Source organism: Narcine bancroftii, chromosome 1 (genome assembly GCF_036971445.1).
Source record: "Narcine bancroftii isolate sNarBan1 chromosome 1, sNarBan1.hap1, whole genome shotgun sequence".
NCBI lineage: Eukaryota > Metazoa > Chordata > Chondrichthyes > Torpediniformes > Narcinidae > Narcine > Narcine bancroftii.
In genome coordinates this window covers 375,768,308-375,790,703 of record NC_091469.1, presented here as the reverse complement: position 1 = coordinate 375,790,703, position 22,396 = coordinate 375,768,308, and positions in this window count along the sequence as shown.

Below are 22,396 nucleotides of genomic sequence, written 5' to 3'. Positions count from 1 at the left end.
TGTTATGGCTCACTGAAAACACAGAATTGACCTTCTCAATGGCATTTGCATGTGAAATATAGAGACTGGTTTATGTGTACTATGTCACATCAAGTATTGGTGTGCTTATGTATGAGGGGAAAGTGTAGTGTGCTAGCTTATTTCCTTCTTCCATTGACAATGCTGTTTGAGGATTATATCTTTTTGCTCTCATTGAAGATGATTCCAATGGAGAGTTAAAAATAATGCCAGATTAGTAAATTAGTGGTGATTGATTCTCTAGTTTTAAGTATTTAATAATGATCTAAATGGTCTTTCATAACTGATAGTATTAGTGGGTCTTTGTTCTTTACTACACTGGTGGACTTCTCTATTTTTAAGGACAGATTGGATTAGCAATCCAAGTACCTGACATGGATGGAATTTATTATTGAATCTATTTGGGTAGAGATGAGGAATGGAAAAGGGGGAAAAATTACTGGTGGGAGTTGTCTATAGGGCACCTATTAATAAAACGACAGTACCACAGGCAATAAACCAAGTTATCATGGGGTCTTTAACATGCAAATACTGTATGTAGACTAGGTGAATCTAGTTGGTCAAGGCAACCTTGAAGAAGACCTTAGAATGCATACATGATGACTTTTTTGAATAGCATGTTACTGAACCTACAAGGGAACATGCTACCTTGGAAATGGTCCTGTGCAATGAGACATAAAATTAGCGATTTTATAATTAGATGTCCTTGGAAAGAGTGATCACAATATGACTGATTTTCTCATACAAATGGAGAGTACAATAGTTTGGACTAAAACAAGTGCATTATGTCTAAACAATGGAAACTACAAGGGGATGAGGGAGGAGTTGGCCAGGGTAGATAGGGAAGGCACGCTACATGGAGGGACAGTTGAGGAACAGTGGAAGACTTTCAAAGAGATTTTTCACAGTGCTCAACAAAAGCATTTTCCTGTTAAAAGCAAGTACAGTAAGGGTGGGGACAGGCAGCCTTGGATAACTAATAAAATAAAGGAAAGAAACAGAAAGCTCATGTGTACAAAATTGCCAAGAGTATTGGGAAACTAGAAGATTGGGAAAATTTTAAATAGAAACAAAGAACCATGAAGCAAGCAGTAAGGAGAGGTAAGGTAGACTATGAGAAATGATTAGCATAAAATGTGAAAAAGACAGCGGAAGTTTACATTATATAAAGCACAAAAGGGGGCTAAAGTGAAGGTTGGATCCTTGGAAGATGAGAAGGGGGAATTGATATTGGGTACTGAGGAAATGGCTGACACTTTAAATGACTATTTTGAGTCAATCTTCACAGTGGAGGACATGTCGAATATGCCAAAGACGGATGTTATGGATGTGAGGTGAGGAACTGGATGTAATAGCTATCACTAAAGGCGTAATACTCAAAACTTGAGGGTCTAAAGATAGATAAGTCTTCTGATCCTGATGGAATGCATCCCGGGGTACTGAAAGAAATAGCAGAAATTATAGTTAAGGCTTTGGTAATAATTTACCAAAATTCTCTGGGCTCTGGGCAGGTCCCAGTGGATTGAAAGATGAGGAATACAGCATCACTATTCAAAAAGAATATATAGGCAAAATTCAGGGAACTATAGGCCAGTTAGTTAAACATCTGTAGTTGGGAAAATGTTTGAAGGTATTATTAAAGAAGAAATAGCGAGGTATCTGGAGCAAAATGTCTCTATCAGGCAGACACAACATGGGTTCAGAAAAGGCAGGTCCTGTTTGACAAACTTACTGGAGTTCTTTGAGGATATAATGAGTGTGGTAAAAGAGGAGAGCAGTTGGACACTGATTACCTGGATTTTCAGAATGCATTCAATGAGGTGCTGCATAAAAGACTTAAACAGAAGATAAGGGTGCTTGGAAATGGGGTGAAGTATTAGCATGGCTAGAGGATTAGTTAACCAATAGAAAGCCGAGAGTTGGTGGTGAAAATAGAAATCGGTGGTGAGCAGTGTGCCACAGGGGTCAGTGCTACACCCACACTGTTCACGATATACATAAGAGGGGACAGAGGATAATGTATCTAAGTTTGCTGATCACACTAAATTGAGTGAAGAAGCAAAGTGTACAGAGGATATGAAGAATTTGCAGAGAAATATAGATAGGCTAGGTGAGTGGCAGATGGAGTACAATATTGGTAAATGTGAGGTTATTCACTTTGGAAGGAAAAATGAAAGATCAGGATGTTATTTAAATGACCAGTGATTGCAGTATTCTGCTGTGCAGAAGTTGGGAGTGCATGAATTGCAAAAGGTTAATTTGCAGGTACAGCAGGCTATCACGAAGGCAAATAGAAAGTTGGCCTTCATTGCAAGAGGGATGGAATTTAGGAGAGGGATGTTATGCTGCAACTATACAAGATACTGGTGAGGCCGCATCTTGAGTACTGTGTAGAGTTCTGGTCTCCTTACTTGAAGAAGGATGTACTGGCTATAGACGACACTTTCCAAGTTCTAGTATTTCCTAATGTGTCATCTTCAAGGAAACGTGAGTGACGATATTATGAATTACTATCTTATTAATCCAATAAACCAAACTTTGTAGTTGCAGCTTAAAGCAGCTTTAATTCATTGATAAAACAAATAAACATTTTGGATAACTCGCATTGAGATTTTCATATTGATGAATAAACAAAGCATACTGTATATTGATATAATAATATTCAACTTTAAACAGATATAAGAAGTAATAGACAAAATTAAGACAAAATAAGATGAATTCAAAGAAGAGCATCTCAAGCTTATGCCCTCTTAATAATTCTTCAAAGAATGAGATTCAAGCTCTTGGTCTGCTCAGATATTCCGACACATGATGCCGTAGTCACTATGATAATTCTACAAACAATACTTTTTCTTAAAGGGACATGCACAAAATTATCTAGGAATTAAAAATACAAGGTTTTATCCTTAATTTTATCCTTGACCCCTAATTATTATAATAGACATTAATGACTAATATATAATAATTACTATTACAGATACAAAAGTAAATATGGTAAGTATAAGATTAGAAATCAAAACTTCCTGCTTCTTGTAAAAGACAGGTTGAATTAAGTAACCAGTCTTAGTTTTAATCCACACCTGCTGAACAAAACCTTTTTTGACTGGAACTGTTCCCACGATTTTTCTCAGCAACCATGAATTTCTTGGTGCAGAATCATCCATGATAATTACAATGTCTCTGCATAAAAAATTGCATTTAGCTTTAAGAAGTAAGAGATGATCCTGCGTAAGAGCCTTGATGTCATTTGAATTGACAGAAATTTTCGTTATTGGACAACTATTTAAAATAGCTTCGATTTCACACAATACTGTCTGAAGATTGTCATCATTGAGTATTTGACTATTCAAAATGGAATTAAGAATTTTCTTGACTGATCTAATCATTCTTTCCCACACACCACCATGATGTGATCCTGTGGGTGGGTTAAATATCCAATTAATTTCTTTTTGAAGTAATGCATCATGAATTTGATGTTTATTCCAATTTTGAATTGCTTTTCGTAATTCTAGTTGAACTCCTTTTAAAGTTAGATCCATTATCAGAATACAATTCTTTTACATGACCATGTCTGGTGATAAAATGTTGAAGAACCTTGATATAAGTAGCAATGATGCTACTTCAATATGAATTGCTCTCATAGCAAATAACTCTGCATGTTTTTCAACATTTCTTCCATGTTTTACTTACAAAGGCAAATCTGCAATTTGTTGTTGTCCAGGTTTAGCATTTGCACGTCGACAATGAATACACTTTGATATAATTCTTTTGATCAACTTTGAAGCACCAAGTATCCAATATTTCTGGTTTCATTCTAACAACACGTGATTACAACTACCATGACCTGTTTTGTCATGTATATGCTGAACAATCAATTCAAAAATATGAAATTATTGAGCTGAGGTCATTGGATGTTTCACTTCTGCTGGTATTATTGCCTTTTCCAATCTTCCTCCTTCTCCCATTATATCATTTACAAGAATAGGATTTAGCTTGTAAGCATGACTTGCTTTGGTAACATTCAGATTCTTCTTCAATTTTGATAACTCATTATCAAATGCATTTTTTCTGACAAAAATGAATTATCTCCAATTCAGCATTCGCTAAATCATCAACTGTTAGGTAACAGCTCTTTCAAGACTTCAGATTCTCTTTTTTGATATGATGCAAAAACATAGTTTTTAACCTAAGAATCCATGCTACTTCCCTTTTCAAATGAAGCCATGATAACAAATTAATTGAATAATCAGATCATTCTCTTTAGATATTTGAATAGTATTCACATTAATGTTTTGGATTTCTGGACTCTCCATTGAAAATTCTTTTAACTCTTCTGGATTTTGAGGCCATTTTTCTTGAGATTGCAAAGAAATTGAGGTCTGGACAGCCAAGTTTTGGCTTTTATCAGAAATGATTGAACTTTTGATCCTTATGAAGCCATGTCGTCTGGATTATCCACTGTTTTAACATATCTCCATTGATAAGCATGTGAACCTTCTTGATCTCATTAATTTTGTTAGTCACAAAGGTATGAAACCTCATTATTTTGTTATTAATGTATTTATCAGTACAAAACAGAATCTGGTAACTCCATCTGTAATTCTCTTCTTAACACAATGTCCACTTTGCTCACAATAGTAGCGGCAGTCAATTCCATTCAAGGTATGGTGACTGGCTTTAATTGAGCCACTCTGGCTTTTCCCATTACAAATCCACAATGTATTCACTCTTGGTTATTCTGCAGTACTAAATAACTGAAAACCAAAACCACCATTGCTTGCATCTGCAAAATGGTGTAACTGAGCAAATGTGGCAATTCCAAAGTCTGTAAGTTTAAAACATCTGTTGACTTCAAAACTTTATAACATTTCAGGACTCTCAATCCAATTCATCCAATCTTGTGCGATGGAATCTGGTTTCATCCCATCCAAATTTTCTTCTGCACAACTCTTGGCTATTAATACTACTGGTGCCAATAATCCAAAAGAATCATATACCTCTTCTTGTCAAAGGTCATTCTTTCAAAACAATTTTGAATTTGAAAGCATCATTGCACTCCTAGAGTTCTTTCGACAGATAGAACGTCACAATCCAAGTCAAGATGTTTTATTTACTTTGCTCTTTCTGCCTCAGGAATAACAGCCAACACATCTTGACTGTTGTTAATCCATTTTGTAAGGAAGAAACTTTCTTTATTACAGATCTCTTTTAACTCGTGATAAAGATCTATTGCTTCTTTTACTGAAACCACTGACAATCATCAATGTATAAATTATCTCTGATGATGTTTATAGTTTGAGATCTAAATTGCTCTTCATTATCTTCACCACATTTCCTAGAGCAAAATTTGCATAACTCGGTGACGAAGTTGCTCCAAATAAATGAACTGTTATTCTGTATTCAATCATGTCTTTACTGTAATTGCCATTAGGTCACCATAACAATTGTAAAAAATCATGATCTTCTGATGGTACTTTCATTTGATGAAACCACTTCAATATCTGCAGCAATTCCAATAAGCTCTTTACAAAATCTTATCAAAACATCTATTAAAGTACTGGTTAACTCTGGACCTTCTAAAAGTTGAGAATTCAATGACATTCCTTGAAATGATGCTCCATAATCAAATACTATGCTTAGTTTCTCCTTTTGTCAATGTATACCCCCATGATGAGGTAAATACCATTTTCTATAATCTTTACATTCCAAGATATCTTCTGATACCTTTTCTACACAACCCTTGGTTATCATATCCGACATGACATTGGTATATTCCAAATGAAAGGAAGAATTTCTCTTGAATTTTCTCTTCAAATTATTTTATTGTCTGGCATACAAATTTTTCTTCAAAGGTAATGCTATACAGCAATGACCATCAACATGTTTAACAGAATTTGAAACTAAATCCAGAAACTGCTTATCCTCCTTTGAAGGTTCTTGAATATCTTTGAGTCATTCAGGGATATCAATTTTAAACTGTTGTTCCCATAGATCATTAAGTTTGACAACTGAAATTCTGTTGATATTTATATTTGATGATTCCTGATCATTATTAATTTTTCTTCCTAATGGTCCATTAATTGTCCATCCAAGCAACATTCTCATGGCATAAGGTCCATCATTTTGACTTCTTATTACTTCTAGAGGTTTGAGAGCTTTTGGTACATCTAATCCGATTAACATCTCAATTTTAGCATCAATCTTGGGTAAGCAAACATCTTTCAGATGATCCCACTGTTTGATATCATCCTGATAGGGAATATTCTCTTTATTCACAGACATAGTCACTTGGAAGATCGCAAAATTCATTGCTATGTAATCCAGCAATCTGTAAACCTGGAACTATATTAGTTTCAATGTTCCTTTCATCATTCATTGTCTTCAACAAGATTTGTAATCTTTTACCATGAAGATTAAGTTTATTCATTAATTCAACAGTACAAAATGATGCAGTACTTCCTGGATCAAGAAATGCGTAGGTCTTCAGTAAGATGCTTCCTTTTTTGGCTTTAACCTATACAGGAACTATTGAGACACTGGCCCCATTAAGACTGTTTGTCTGAACCAAAGCTGAAGCATCCTCTCTGACAGTGTCCATAGTCTTGGATTCAGATTATTTGACTTCATTCTCAACTTTACTTTATTGAGTACCCAGCAACTTTGGATGCTTTAAACTGCATATATTACAACTGAGTTCCATTCTCCCATAAAAAGGTTAATTTCTCGTCATGACTTTTTCTCCAATCGTGAACATTTTTCTAAAGCAATACAAACAACTTTCCTGAACAGTCTGATCTTCTTTTTCCTTTGTTTCCTTGTTCTTTCTAGTGCTTGTATTTGACACAGCAGTAACAAAGGTATTTCCTTTTGGTTTCTGTTGAGATGATAATTTAGACTTCTTTACATCTTTATGAAGTATCCTTAATATTTCCAAATACTGGTATGGTGTAAACATGCACATGTCATTCTAAAAATTGTACAACATCCCCAAAAGTGGTGTCCCTTTCAGGAAGAATCTTAAGCTCTGCAGCTTTAGTTCTTCATAAGTCCCTCATTTTATAAGGTAATTTATTGACAATAATTGACAAATTAGCAAGCAAATTCAGCTCTGGCAAATATACACTACTTCCCATTGCATTACAACATCCTCTCAGAAAGAGTGCATATGCTTGTAAAGCCTTTGCATCCTCTGATTTTATTGCTGGCCAAGAACGAATCTTGTCTATGTGGCCCTTGTGATTTTATGTTCATCGCCAGAATGATGATGCAATAATTCTTTTGCCCTTTTAAAACCTTGATCTGAATTCATATATTGGCAACTTTTGACTAACTCCTTCACTTGTCCTCCAGTAAACTGTTCCAGGTAATACAGATGATTTTTAGTGTTTTTAGTATTACTTTCAATGTGATGTTCAAAGGATTTCATGAATGTCAGATATTGCAATGCATCTCCATTAAAACTGGAATTTTCTTCTATGGTAAACCATATGAACCTTGTTGCTGCACTAACATAGCAAAAATGTCATTTTGTTTTGCTATAAGTGATATTATATTGTCTTGTCTACCATAGCTTGTGACTGGTTGTCTTGTTGTGAATGGAACAAACGGGTCTTGAACTGGTGCCATAGGTGTAGGACCTCGAGTTGTAACTGATGGCATAGATGGGGATCCTTGGTAATTAAGTGGTGGCATTGGTGAAGATCCTTGACTTGTCGCTGGTTCTTCAGTAACACAGATATCAGTGGTTGAGTATGATCAACTTGTATGGTTAAACTTTTTTGAAATACTCTCTTTTCGGGGAGATTCATATATTGTGCACTCGGAAGAGATTGAGCGTCGCTAGCTCTTTCTACAGGGTTGGTCATTGTCATTTGAGCACAAGCAGTGAGACCTGTGGCTCCTTGGTCAAGTATATTCCCTTCTTGTGGTTGCGGTACCCATTGATCTGCTAGCTCTTTGGGTATTTCACTTTGGGTATTTCACTTTGCCTGAGATAATGCTTTTAATCTGGCATATTTTTTGTTAAGATCTAGTCTTTTCTTTTCTCTCTTCAGTAATCTTTTTTGTTCTTCACTAGCCATTGTAACTTTAGTTGCTGATTCTTCATTTCGGCTACCCTATTTTCTAAAACACAACTTTTTTCCAAACACTTAAATGTGTACTGCTTGCGCCTTAGCATGCATAGCTGATATGCTTAAAGCATGCAAAGCTGTACTTGCTTTAGATGCCTTTGAAGATCTTCCTGCACTCATAACCTTGGAAATACTATAATCAGAACTCACATCTGAACTTTCAGATACTGCTGATTGAGTCTCTATTTTCTGCATTTTGCACTAATGAGACTTTGCAACATACATTCATCTGTTCCATTTCCACTAACCTTTAAGCCATCTAATGAGGTCTGCAGTGCCATATTAGAGTCTTCTTCTTGATTGGTAGTTGAAGTCGCTTCTTCTTTGGTAGCTGGCTCCATTCTCCTGCCAAGTGTTGTTGGTCCGCCTTGCTGTCTCAACTCACAACCAAACAGTTCTTGAAGAGGAGCTGTTTGCTTGAGGTCTTTAATCCAATAAGGCTTCTTCTTATCCATCTTGGGTTTTTCACACTGCAGCCTGTCTTCTCCTGGTTTATCTTGTTTCCTCGGAACTGTAAACAAATTTGTATCTTGCATGGTCCCTCTAACAGTATTTCTCTGCTTGAATTGTCTTTGGATCTGTGGTACTTCACACAAGCTGGCATTTCAGGTGTTTACAGAACACATTCTTCTGGGCTTCCTGGCAGATTCTGGCTGGTAGCAGAAGCTTATCTTTTTCAAGGTCACAGGTGTCTGGCCAGACTTTGGCTCAATTTTAAACTGTGCAATTGGCAGACATATTCTAACAGAAAACTGGACTACTTGTCAAAGCTTAAATGCTTCTTGCCTTTAAATAAAATTGAGTTCTTTCAGACAAATTTTACGAGCCTTTCTTCCAAAGTTCACAATTACTACTTTTCTTTGAATCATAGAATAGACGACACTTTCCAAGTTCTAGTATTTCTCAATTTCAAAATGTGTCATCTTCAAGGAAACGTGAGTGACGATATTCTGAATTACTATCTTATTAATCCAATAAACCAAACTTTGTAGAAGCTGTCAGAAGTACAAATTCTCACACATGAGTCTCTTTAAAGTTGGTGACACGACAAGCTTTATTTACAAGTCTGCAGAGCTGGACTCAACTGGCTTCTCGCCAAGTCAAGCCCCGATACATACAGTGCATTGATTTTTATACCTTTTTTGCTTGTCCTTCCCCTCCTCTTTAACACTGTTTTAATTGGTTAGTTTGTGCAAAATCATTCTAAGTACACTTGCATTTGTAATTATCATGTTAGTTACGTACACTACGAACTCTGCACACACTAAATTCTGTTTTTCAATCTTTTATCAATCTTTGGCTCCTACATGTCTCTTTGTGACCATGAAAGATCTCTGTTTGTTATAACATTGTCCAGCTGAACTTTTATGGTAAGCTCCCTGTCTATTCTGGCTTCCCCTTTTATGATTAATCATCACATTTTAACTTAAGCCCTTTTTAACCTAAATTCTCAATCTATAACAGAAGCAGTGTTAAGTAGCTTTAATTCATTGATAAAACTGATAAACAGTTTGCTTTGAGATTTTCATAATGATGAGTTACAAAGCATTTACTGTATAATGATATAACAATATTCAACTTTAAACAGATATAAGAACAAGACAAAATATGATGAATTCAAAGAAAAAGTATCTTGACCTATGTCCCCTTCATAATTATTCAAAGAATAAGATGCAAGCTCTTGGTCTGTTTGGATATTAGAACATATTATGTCATAGACACTATGGTAACACTATAAAGAATACTCTTTTTTCATATAGGGATAGGCACAAATTAAATAAGAATCAAAAACTCAAGGTTTTAACCTATATACGAGCTTTAGAGACAGTGCAGAGGAGGTTCACCAGATTGATTTCAGAGTTGAAGGGGTTAGCTTATGAGGAGAGATTGAATCGTCTGAGACCGTTCTCACTGGAATTATAAGAATGAGAGGGAATCTTATAGAAATATATCAAATTATGAAAGGCATAAGTAAAATAGAGATAATTAAGTTGTTTCTATTGGTGGGGGAGACTAGAACTTGGGGACATAGCCTCAAGATTCAGAGTAGTAGATTTAGGACAAAGATGAGAAGGAACTGCTTTTGCCAGAGGGCTGTAAATCATTGAAATTCACTACCCACTGAACAAGTGGAAGTGACCTCAGTAAATATATTTAAAACAAGGTCGGATAGATTTTCCCATAAGGGAATTAAGGGATACGGGGAAAAGGCATGTAGGTGAAGATGAGTCTAGCATCATGATCTCATTGAATGGCAAAACAGATTTCATGGGCCTGATGGCCTACTCCTGCTCCTATTTCTTCTTTCTTATGTTCTTACACATAACCTGCTGGATCATGAGAAAATGGGAGTAGGATTAGGTCACTCAGTCCTGAGGACACATGAGAGACTGAAGACGCTGGAATCTGGTGCAGAACACGATCTGGTGGATGAACTCAGCAGGCCGAGCAGTATCCGTGGAAGAAAGGGAATGGTTGACATTTTGAGCTGGAACCCTTGACCAAGAGTTGATGAAGAGTTCTGGCCTAAACCATCGACCATCCATTTTCTCCCACTGATGCTGCTTGACCCACTGAGTTCACCCAGCAAGGTTGTGTTTGGCTCAGCCCTGAAGCCTGACCCACTATTCAAGATGGACAGCATGCTTAGCATAGTGTTTACAGCACCAGAGACTCAGGTTCAATTTTGGAGCTGTCTGTAAGGAGTTTACACATTCTCCCCGTGTCTGTGTGTGTTTCTTCTGGGTGCTCTGGTTTCCTCCCACCGTTTCAAACATACCAGATTCCAAAAAGCTGTCCAATATTGGTATAAATATGTGTGTTTTCCTGGCTGGAAACTTTTTGCTAGCTGAATTCTAACAAAAAGGGCCTGATAATTTGCATCTCTTTGCAAAATGACAGTGGACAATGGTGGTAGTAATGTGTGATGTGCAAATTCCATGTTCATTTGGATGGAGATGAACATCTGATCCATGAATCTCATCTGTTACAAGCACACAGAGACTGGTTTCCACCTTTGCTGAAACACATCCACAAAATTTTGTTTTCTGTCAGGTTCTTTGAAGGAAAGACTTGGAACCTTAAAGGAAGAAGCAATCTACTGGTTAGCATCCTGGCCCTGAGGAAGTAAAAACCTTCCAGGAATCTGGAACATAAAACACACGGCTGGAGGAACGCAATGGGTCAGACAGCTTCTGTGGGGTGAAGAGACCAGTTAATAATTTGAGGTGTGCAGGATCTCAACCCAAAATATCGACTATCTCATTTCCCTTGGCAGATGCCGCCTGTCCTGTTGTGTTCTTCCAGCAGTTTGATTTTTGGTCTGGCTTCCCACATCTACAGTCTCTTGTTCCTTCTGGAATTAAATTTAACCCCATAGTATGCGAGTATGAATGACACTCCAGGTATTCAGCACTTAATTATATGGCACTTCACTGCAGCAGAGCTAGGATGATAGTGATAAAGAGGTGGTCAATATCTTAAGGTTATCACGATACTTCACTCAGTGAATGAAAGGGAATATGCTTGAGTTATAATCTAAGCCAGGATAAACTACATCCCCGGAAAATGGGAATTCAGGCCTTCATCTCTCTTCTGATGAGGTCTGGCTGTCTTTATTATTACACTCAGATGGATGAATGTGTTCTCTCAGGCAATAGATTTAACCTTGGAGAGTTACAGTATGAGCCTGGGTTTTATGAGAGGATAGGTATGGAAGTTGTTTCTTTGCCCATTCCCCAGGTACCAGCCAATAATGAGTTGTGCACAAAATGGTTGAGTTGGATAGCTTAATGGAATAATCACAGTGTTGAAGTTAAAAGCAACATTAATTTGAGTTAATAGCTACACTGCCACAATCTATGTCACCTGGACTTCTCTCTCACTTGCAAGCATTGAAATTTGTTACTGCACTCAATATTTTCTTCAATGACCAAAATTCTTACATCCAAATAATAACTCCTTACTTGTCGCCATTTCAAATCCATGAGAATTTTCCATCTCAGTTTAATTTTGTATGCCCATTTATGGCTGCATGGAATTAAAACAAAATGCTGAAATTACTCAGCAGGTGATATCTATGGGATGAAAAACAATGAACTTTTCAGGTGGAGTATCCTTTCTCAGAACTAGGAAAGGAAAAAATGAGGTTAAACAAGAACATCTGCAGATGCTGGGGTCAAGTGAATTAACACAAAGCTGCTGGAGAACCTAGCCTGGACACACAGCATCCATAGGAAGTAAAAGGCTCTCAACATTTTGTGTCTGAGCCCTTTGCTGGGGATGTGGAGATGCCTGAATAAAAAGGTAGGGGAGGAGAGGAGAAGAGATGAGGGAGATGCAGGAATAGATGCATAGTTCATAGGTGGATACAGGAGGGAGGGTTGAAAAGAAAGAAGCTGAGAAGTGATGGGGACAAAGGCAGAGGACTAAGAAGCATAATTTTTTGATAGGCAAGGGGGTGGGATGTCAGAGGCAAGGGTAGGGAAAGAGAGAGAAGAGAGGAGGGGTTAATGGAAATTGGAGGTTTGATTTGGGTAACAGAGAAAGTGGGGGCTAGAATGAAAGAACAAAGAGTGAGAGCAGGTTACCTAATATCATCTGGTTGATAAGTTAATAACACTGCAAAAGAGAAAGACTGCATGCAAAAAGCATATGTAAAAGCTGCTCAATGCAAAGCAATGGGGAACTACACACCAGGGTCAGGTTGGAAAAGAGTTAAAATCTAAGCTTTTAACTTAAATTTAAAAAATCTTAAGTATAATTCTTGAATCACAAGCAATAGTAGGATTATATATAAAATTCTCAGATTATGCTCCAATTGGCAGTGTCTGGGGCTCAGTGGTTATTTTCCTGCTGATACCTCTAAAGGTTGCCTTTGTTCAAATGATAATATTAATTCATTTAAAAGCAATTTCAAGAGCAACAGGCTTGCCAAGTTTGAATTATATTCAGCGGGACAATGAAAGGAAATGTTACCAATTTTGAAATATCCGTTTTATTTACTTCTGCACTATCAGTAATCACAATCGAACAAGACTCACTCAAAGACTTCTTGAAAGCATGAACTCTGTATGAACTGCTCAAGAGATCTGGTTTGAAGTGTAAGAATTGCAGAGCTTAAAAAAGGAGAATAAAGGTACCAACATTATAAACAGTTAGTAACAGGATACAGTGTGTGTGTGTGCGTGTGTATGTGCGTGTGTGTGTGTGTGTGTGTGTGTGTGTGTGTGTGTGTGTGTGTGTGTGTGTGTGTGTGTGTGTGTGTGTGTGTGTGTGTGTGTGTGTGTGTGTGTGTATCTTTATCTATATCTATAATACCTATCTCTATCTATCACATACAGTATATATAAGTCCATGATAGTTGTTAAAGGCTTGCAAAATGATTGTTATCTGCTAAACATCCTTGGAAAATCAAAGTCCATCCTGTTAAGTGGAGCAGCACTGAAGTAGAATGTCACATTTAACATTATCAAATGAAACTTGTCCAAGGAGACATTTCTGAAAATTTTATTGATAGATGAAAATTACAGCCCAATCGTGTAGTGGAAAGAGTATTATATTAAAAAAAAATCACTTGAATTTGAAACTGCACAAAAAAAGGAAATAAAATTCCTTGAGTCTGGACACTCAGTTGAGCTTGCAGTGCCTAATGTTTAAAGTCAAAATGATTTATTATCATTGAAATATGTTGAGCGAAGCTAACCCAGAGATCCTGGAAGTCACAGGACCAAGGACACAGATAAACTACACACTTCCTGTAAAGAGATAATCTGAACATAGACATATCACCAGAAGATTTGTTTTATAGTCAGAGCTGCTGCCTGAGACTTTCCCTGGGACATCCCCTGCCATAGAAACATAATATTTCATCAGGGACTGAGCCAGGCAAATGTGCTGGCTAAAAAGTCTCTTTTTAAGTTGAGAAATAACAAAGGCCCCTTCATTCCTTCACACTTCCACCCATTGTCCTCCAAAATTCTAATAATTCATTGGTCTTGATGAAAGATTCTGTCCTAGAACCTCGACCATTCTTTTTCGCCCACTGTTGCTTATTGACCTGAGTTCCTCTAGCAGTGTTTTATTTCTCCACATTCCAGCATTTGCAGTCTCTAGTGCATCTCCAATAATACATTAATACATGTAAAGAATGTTTTAATCATAGTTTTTGTAAATCTGGCAAACCAATGGAGATTTCTTTCCTTGCTGAACTTAGTGTTCCACTTTAATTTGAACAAGTTTTCAAATAAACACAATGCTACCTGTAATTTCAAGAGCAGAATGTGATGCCATTATCAAATTGAGCAAAAAATTCAACAGTGCACTTTTTATGCACTGGATGAAGTTTCCATGTTAGATGTACGTCAAATGAGGACATATGGTGGTGTGGTTAGCGTAACGCCCTTACAGTACCAATGACCAGGGTTCTAGTCTGACACTGTCTGTAAGGAGCTTGTATGTTCTTCCTGTTTTCTCCAGGAGCTCTGGTTTTCTTTCACCCTTCAAAAATGTACGGGGTTTGTAGCTTAATTGGTGTATTTGAGCAGCATGGGCTCATGGGCTGGAAGGATCTAAATATAAAATTAAAACAAAAATCAGACCTTTGCTGGAAATAATTTTTTTAGCAAAATAAAAAAAATACAACTTTTACTAAGTTCCATTATAAATATTTTCGCAATCTTCTCCAACAGCAGCAGAAAATCTTCCATCTCATTCTTCGACCATTAAAGTCATAGGGTATATTGTTGAATATTTCAAGTTTTTAGCATATAATTGTCTTTTCACATCCTCAAATTCTTTTCTTTGTTTAATTAAGGTTGGGCCAAAGTTTTGAAAAAAAAATAGTACTTTTTCATGATCAACCTCAGGTGAGTCATTATTTTGTTCAGAATAGTGATATTCTGCTCCCAGAATTATCTCCTGTTTGCGGTAGCTTAAAAGCCTCACCAGGACTGGTCTTGGTCTCTGGTCACCGGCTCTTCAGGGTCTAAGTGTTCAGTGAGCACTCTCGATGTGCAGTTTTTTTCCAAATTTGTCTTCTCCCAACACTCATAGGATCAATTTTTGAAAAAAAATTCACTGATTCCCTTCCCTTGATTCCAATATCCAATACTTTGGATATTGATCCATCGACTGAAGTTCTCCATATGATCAATTTTGTCAAGCAGTCCTTGTTTATCTTCCTCCCATTCTTTGGCTTTTTTTTTCCCCAAAGCCTCAAGTTTTCCATGTGTTTTTGTCAATTAAACTTCTGCTCGACCCATTCTCTCCAAAAGGTCTTCAACTATCTCTTTTAATTCGTTCATTTTTTCTGTCATTTCTCTCATCACCATTTCAACACTTATAAATAGGTTACCCAAATTCTCCATTTTTTCCAGGATGATGCTCAGCTCTTGACCTGACTCCTCAATTTTACTTGGTTCTGCCAGACCCGTCACTCGACCACTCCCTTTCGGATTTTCACTCAAACTTCCCAGTTGAAGAGGAGCTTCCTCAGTCTTTGTTCTCGGTTGCCTTGGCTTCTTCATACTAGCTGGATATATTTAACTGCTTTGTCCCATTAAAGGGAACTCCTCAATTCACTGCACACCATTGCCAACTGTACAATCATCTCAAGCATTCAAGACTCTTTAGGTCTACCATATGTCAATCTACAGATCTGTAGTATTGCCATAAACATGTGTGACTACATAATACTATACATATTCCATTCTTCCTCTACTTTATGTCTTTTAAAAGGTATTTGGACTGGTTCATAGATTAATTGAAAGGTTAGAGGGATATGGTCCATCTGGAAGTAATTGGAATTAGCTCAGATGGATGGCAAAGGCTAGTTGAGCCAAAGAGCCTGTTCCATGTCTCTATGACTCTTTTAACGAAATGTTCAATCTTTCACTGTGAATTATCAACTTGTTAGTCCACATTTACAGTGAGCTGCCCTGATGCTGACACCTCAGTGGACAATTAAGAAAAGAGATGTACTTGTGATAAGAAAGGAGGCAGTAATGGGGAGTAGCTTGGATAGGGTCCAAAGGCAGAATGTCCACAAAGCTTGCCAAAGATAAGAATGCACAGAGCTGCAACCCAGGCAAAGGTAGGACTGGCTGCAGACCAAGGCTGAAGGGGTTTTGAAGTTAGATTTGTTAATTATTGGCACATGCATCAAGATACAGTGAAAAACTTTCTTCTGTGTGGCATTCAAAGACTGGAAAAGAGTTACCATGTTCTCATACCAGCTTGCAAGCAAAGAAAGCAGAGAAAGAAAACCTGGGGTACTCAGAGGGGGCTCCTCTACATCAATGAGACAAAACTCAGATGGATGACTGCTTTGCCAAACACCTTTGTTTTGTTTGTGCTTCTAGACTTCAGCTTTCAGTAATCGACCATATTAACTCCCCCAACCAGTCCTACAGTGACATGTCTGTCCTCAGCCTCATTCATTGGCCAAATGTAAACTTGGGGAAAAACACATCACACTCCTCCTGGACAGGCTCAAATTTAACAGCAGGAACATTTATTTTTTTCTAATTTTCGGTCACCCCACCTCCGTTTCCACTGTTTCCATCTATTCTTTACCTACTCCTGTACTTAATTTTTTCTTTCCCTCTCACTAACTTTTCTTTTCCCCCCCCCTTCATCCAATGCTTTCTCACTCTACCTGTCTCTCCACCTCTTGCACCTTCTGTCATATCACCTCTGGGCATCTCCACCAGCTTCTTTACACATTGATAGACAGAATAAATCCCCCTTTAAGATTTTATTTATTGTCATAACAGTGCAATATTACATGAAATTCGCTTTAGTCTGCCATGAGGCAGACAGATTCGCCACCAGCAGAAATTGACTGAAGCACCTCTGACAGTCAAAGAGAAACAAAAGAGAGTCCCCTTAGAATCACCAAATGTCTATGGATTTATCTCCAGTTTTTCCACAGCCCCCACAGCCACACAGAGTCCAGTCCAGTCCAGTCCATCAGCACCCCAAGCTCCAGATCCGAACCTCAGACACGATCAAGTGCCCTTGACACCTCCTCATGACCCATTTCTGATACCTGGTGCCACTCCAGCCAGTCTTGAGCCAGTCTCTGACAGTCTTCCACCTGATGTGAATCTCTTGACGACAGTCGCCGGCAACCCGTAGCCTGTTTGTTCGATCGCAGAACCTCTCATTGTGGTCACCGCTCCATGGATTGTCTTCTCTGCTTCTCCTTTTCAAATGAGGGGTGGTCTCCCTGTTTTATGGTGGCTCTGCCCTAGTTTGCTGCTGCCCTGCATCTGCAACACTTCATGGCTGCTGCCGATCATAGGCACCCGTGGCTTTTGTGCTTCACTATTTTCTGATATTTATACTTGTGTAACTGTTAATCAAGTTATCGACATTAGGTTAACAGGTCAGTCTCTCTCATTCCTCACAAAAGGAATCTCAGGGTTGTATGTGATGCCATGTGTGTACTTTGACTATAAACCTGAATCTGAATCTGTTCCTTCCAAGATAAAGCTGTCTCATTGAGTTTCACGTTGTTGTAATGTGCGATCAACAGCGTCGGAAGGAAGGGAATAAGTGTTTTGTAAAATCAAGATTCAAGATTCTAAATATGTACACCAAATACAAATAAAAATCTAATTCCTTTGTTTGTCCTGTAAAGGCACATAAAGATGCACCACTGGTCCAGCATACCTATCTAGACAAGAAAGAAAAGTAAAATTGAGTCCTTTCAGAGACATCAAGTGTCTGTGGATCTCGCCACTACTTCTTCAGATACTGAATAGCAGCGAACTTCATGTGCAACTGTTCCTCCGGTTGATAAAGAGAAATTAAATGAATAGAAACATAAGAAATAGGAGCAGGAATCAACCCTCTGACCTTTCAAGCCTATTCCTCCACTCAGTAAGATCATGGCTGATCTGGCTTTTTTCTCAATTCCACCTACTCTGCAAAAATCTATCTAACTGTCTTAATTATACTTAATGAGGCAGCTGCTACTGATTCTTTGGGCAGAGTATTGTATAGATCAATACTCTCTGTCCTAAATCGACTCTCCTGAAGTTAATTTAATTTAATTTAAACATACAGTACAGTAACAGGCCCTTCTGGCCCACGAGTCAATGCCATCCAATTACACCAATTAGTTTACAAATCCTGTAGATCTTTGCAGGGTGGGAGGAAACCGAAGCGCCTGGAAGAAGTCAACGCAGACAAGGAGAGAATGTATAAACTCCTTGAAGCCATGTCTCCTATTTCTAGTCTCGTCTACCAGTGGAAAGAACTAATCCCTTTGATAATTTTATGTTTCAATGCAGTCACCTGAATTCCAACGAGCATATTCTCAGGTGACTCAATCTCTCCACATAGGCTAACTCCCTCATCTCTGGAATCAACATGGAGAGCCTCCTCTGCATGAAGACCAGAACTGTGTGCAGTACTCCTCCTGCTCAATGGCAGCCAAATCTTCTTGTTCTTAAATCCTATCCCTCCATTCGCATTCTTGAATACCTGTTGCACCTGTAAACCAACCTTTCATACACAAGTCTCTCCATACAACATGCTGCAATCTTTCACTATTTAAATAATGATTTGATCTTCTATAATTCCTTCAAAATGATGACTTCACATTTACCAACTCTGCAGTCCATCTGACAGACCATTGCCCATTCACTTAACCTATCTTTAACTCTCTGCATCTTCTGCACAATTTGCTGATCAATTCATTTTAGTGTTATCAGCAAACACTGATATGCTACACTTTTCTGATATTTTGCTAAAACATTGACTGAGCTCCATGAACAGATGATGATTTTTGTCTTGCTTGCAGGGACATTCACCTGGTAGATATTTTGAGGCATCAGTATTTCCCTCTGTTTATTTGATGATGATTGGATTTCCTTAAGTAAAAGAATAATTTACAAGGTAATGGAACAATATCTGAGCATATTAATGATGGAATCGACAAAATACAGTTTTTTTTTTGTTTCCTTTATGGCAGCTCAAGGAGTTTTTGAGATCTGTTGTGATACACCTCACATTCAGAGCAAGCAGTGGCTGAGCCTGGTGGTTCACAGCTCAGCATTCCATCCATTCACCCATAAAAAGTGCAACCTCCATATAAATTATTTGTCCATTAAAATTTAACATGCACTAATATTAGAGTGTGGGAGTTTATTCACCATGGGGGGTCCTGCTGAGAAGGCAGCTGACTGATATCTTCTCATGGGCAATTGGGGATGGGCAATAATTGCTAACTTTGCCTCCCATGTGCATATTTCTATCTATGGAAATTGGGACAATAGTTATCAACACTGAAACAGATCATAAAACAAAATATCCTGACCTAGAGTTAGGTAGAAAGTGCACACAGCGGTGACAATTATCAGATCTTGCAAATGTGTATCAAGCCTAAACTCATCCATGAATTGACAAAGAAAGGTTAAGCTTTCCCTTGAAGGCTTCAGAATGCTTTTACTTACAATGACGTAAAGGTGCAATTTTACCGTAAACTTACTTTGAAATAAATAAATCGTCTCTCAATCTGGAGGCAATCATTACTTAGAGCCCAGGAACAGTTTTGCTGCATGTATTCCGTTCCCGGAAAGTAACCACTGGTTAACTGACAGACCAGATTTTTCCCTAATATTCTGTCATTTGATCAATACAGAAAGTTTCCTGATGCATGAAATCTACCAAGGCTCATAAAGAGTCCAATCAATACCTTTAAAAATTTTTATTTTTTAGTGTAAAGATAGAGCATAGTAATAGGACCTTCAAGCCCATAAACCTGTGCCACCCAAATACACCAAATAACCTACAAACCCCATAAATTTTTGGAGGGTGAGAAGAAACCGGAGCACCTGGAGGACACCCACGCAGGTCACGGAGAGAGCATACAAACATCTTAAAGACAAAGTTCAAAGTTCAATTTTATTGTCAGTGTACACACATGACATCACATATACCCCTGAGATTCTTTTTCCAGTAGGCCAGGCAGAATATCTACTTATCAGTAATTGTAAACTGTATTCAAGAAGATAGACGTATATAAACAGAGATATATATAAAGAAACTGACTGTACAGTACAGAAAAAAATATTCAGTAATAATTAATATACAAAGTAAGAGTCCTTAAATTAGTCTCTGATTGAGTTTGTTGATTAGGAATCTGATGGCTGAAGGGTTGCAACTGTTCCTGAACCTGGAGGAATGAGTCTTACGACACTCTTTCTTGATGGCAGCAGCGGATCTTTGATGATTGCTGCTGCTATCCGATGGCAGTGTTCCATGTAGATGTTCTCGATGATGGGGAGAGCATTTCCTGTGATGCACCTGGCTGTGCCAGATTCTTGTGATTCAAAAGACACTGCTACCTGTTTAAAGAAGACAAATGCATAATCTGTTGTGGACATTTTATGTACCCAAAGTGTTAATGTCTCAACCATAAACTTTATTCTGTGAGGAATCAATTGAAGTGCCAAAACCATAATGATAGTAGAGCTTAAAGAAAGGTTGCATGATGAACCAAAAGGGCTGCCTACAGGAATGGTTAATTACTCCAAAAGCCTATAAATTATATTATATATAACCTTTTACAAACAGATTATTTTCATAAGAACAGGCCATTGTAATTTAGGGTCTCTTGGAACTTAACATAATTCAATGGAATTGTTTATTTCCTGCAATTCCCTTGATTCGGGGAATGAAGGACTTCTGATTTGTGGTAAGCTCAGAGAAGAGATTAAGAGGAGACTTAATAGAAATATTCCAGCCATAAAGTACACAGAAACTATTTTATCTGACAATTCAGATATTTACTGGAGGTTGGAGGTTTAAATTAATTGGCAAAATAAATATTTAGCAAATACAGCACAGATACAAGATATTTGGCCAACTTGAGTGTGGTAGCTTCTGAACCATAAGACCATAAGGCTAGAAGGCCATAACACTATAAGACATAGGAGTGGAATAAGGCCATTCAGCCCTTTTAGTCTTCTTGCCATTCCTTCATGGCTCATTTACTATCCTTTACAAACTCATTCTCCTGCCTTCTCCACATAACCCTTGATTTCATTTCTGATCAAGAACGTACCTACTCCAGCCTTAAATATCCCCAATGACTTGGCCTCAACGACCATCTGCAGCAATGAATTCCACAAATTCACAATCCTCTGGGTAAAGAAATTCCTCCTCATCTCTGTCCTAAAGGGTTGTTTTTGTATTCTGATGTTGTGCCCTGTGGTCCCAGATTCCACCACCTTAGGAAACATCCTGTCCACATCTACTCTATCCAAGCCTTTCAGTATTCAATAGGTTTCAATGAGATCCCCCCTCATTCTTCTAAATTTCAGCGAGTTCAATCCTAGAGTCTTTAAATGCTCCTCATATGAAAACCCTTTTACTCCGGGGTTCATCCTTGTAAACCTCCTCTGGAGCTGCTCCCATGCCAACACATCTCACCAAATTCCAAAACTGCTCACAATATTCCAAGTGTGATCTGAACCATTCAATCTTTCTGGTCACTTTCCTATAACCTAAATGCATGTCCCTTTATTAATTTCTCCCAAAGCTGCTTCTCCTAGCTACCCTTAAAACATCTTTATAGGGTTCCTTCATTCACAAGTTCCCCACTCTTTGCTTGAAGAGGTGTCCTGAGACCACCATACATTGATGACCTCTTGTTATACTCTTCACCATAGAGAAACATTTTCTCTGTATCCACTCCATCAAAGCCTTTGAGGGAGCTCTCTTTGAAGCCACCCCTCTGCCTGGAGGGGAAAAGGTTTGGAAATGAGTAGTTGGTTGTACAATAAGCAGTAGCAGATTAGCTATCACCCAGGCCCCTAGGCTGAGCTTTAGTAAGGCTCCCCCTGACCTTGCCCCCCTGCTCCTCCCTTTGTTAAATAGAATAAAGTGACATTAAGTTACGTTAAATAATTTGTATCATTGTATTATGTATAATGTACTACATGTATTAGCAAGAAATTTAATTGTAGCAAAAACCCTTTCCAGAAGAGCTTTCATGTCATCACGTTCTGACTGTTGTCGAGTAATCAAGCATGGTCTTCACTTGAAAACAGTTTGCCGTTAAAACAGAATGTCTTACCTGTGTTTGGAGAATAACACAACCAACTTCTGATTTTCTGCCATTTGAGAGGGAGCGGTAAAACATGGACTTAGTAAAGCAACATTTCTGTTTACCGTCATATTTTATAGATTTCATAATACAGGCATTCATGTTGTAACAGGTTTCACTCCCTGTC